Source organism: Curcuma longa, chromosome 6 (genome assembly GCF_044706935.1).
Source record: "Curcuma longa cultivar G26 ecotype Majalengka, Jawa Barat chromosome 6, ITB_CL_G26_1.1, whole genome shotgun sequence".
Lineage (NCBI taxonomy): Eukaryota > Viridiplantae > Streptophyta > Magnoliopsida > Zingiberales > Zingiberaceae > Curcuma > Curcuma longa.
This window is the reverse complement of record NC_133866.1, coordinates 9,918,164-9,919,588: the sequence shown is the minus strand read 5'-3', so window position 1 is coordinate 9,919,588 and position 1,425 is coordinate 9,918,164.

Genomic DNA, 1,425 nt, shown 5'->3' with positions numbered 1-1,425 from the left:
GATTCTTATTTCAGAATGTTTATTTGCATAGCTAGGATTCTGGTATACATCCCAACACAACCTATATTTAGGACACAGATTTCTTCTATAATCAACAACACACCATGTACATAATACTACTTCCCAACTCATCGGGCCTTTTGATCTATCACTCTAAATCTCACCCTTTGATGAATCAAAGAAGTACATACTAAGTACATGTGTTTGTTATTATATTGGGATTAAGAGCATGTACATCCATAGTAACAAAGGTTTAGTTCGATTATATAGTCAGTATAAATCGAACAATCCGACATTGTCCTGCTCAAATACACACAGAGTGTACTAGTGTAATTCTATAGTCAAGACAGACTAAGACCAAATAACACTACAACCAGTCCAATGGTTTGTCCAATCCATCTTGATTGTGAACATTGTTTATAATCTATAAGGAACTGATAACATGGTCTTCTGTGTGTCACTCCGCACACCATGTTTATCTACAATATAGATTAAAATGGACACTTGCATAAAAACTAAATGCAAACATTGACCAAAAATAATTCTCATTTCAGAATGTTTATTTACATAGATAGCTAGGATTCTTGCATACATCTCAACAAGGCTATGCATATCAAGAAATCTTCATTCAATATGTTTTAATTTAAAAATACTAAAAAATCTTGTGTTTTGTTCAAAGTTTCTACAAAAATATTTTGCAACTTTAATGTTGATTTACCTTTCTACATTAGTTGAATGTGAGTTTCACTAGACTTAGTTCATGCTAGAAATCTATTCCTACTTAGTGTATTATGTAGTTACTTTTGCACCTTATCCCTATTTCTCTGAAATTATTTAATTTTTTTAAATGTTTTTTACTTTTTTTTCTAAGCTAATATTTTGTCTCCTAATGCGAAAACCTAAAAAATTACATTATCTCAAGGTTCATGTTCTCAAAATTTTATTCCACCTAAAGTTGAAAGACGTGAAACTGGAATACATTTATTTATTTAAGTTTTTGTCCCTCTAATTTTGCACTGAATGATGATACTTCTCAAAATGTGAATCCATTTTAAAGTTGAAAAGGCGAAACTTGAATCCAGTTATCCTTTTCTTCATCTAATTTTCTTGTTGACTTACAATTTTTGGATATGTATTGATACGGCAAGCACCTACCTATCTGATGGTAAAAGTCCCGATCATGTCAAGAATAGATATGATGTGGCCAAGCGAGGTCAAGGGTTTAGTCTCTGTTTACCGATAGACCTTACCATCCCAGACTTCGCTAACTTGATCCGGTCTTTAGATTCTGGCTGTAGCTCAGTCATGCCAGACCACCCTCTCAACTTAGCAGCCCTGCTTCTTGATGTAGTGTGTTTATATGGGAATTATTTATGTACTTTTCCCCTTTATTAAATATGTCACTTACACCCATCAAAATTAATT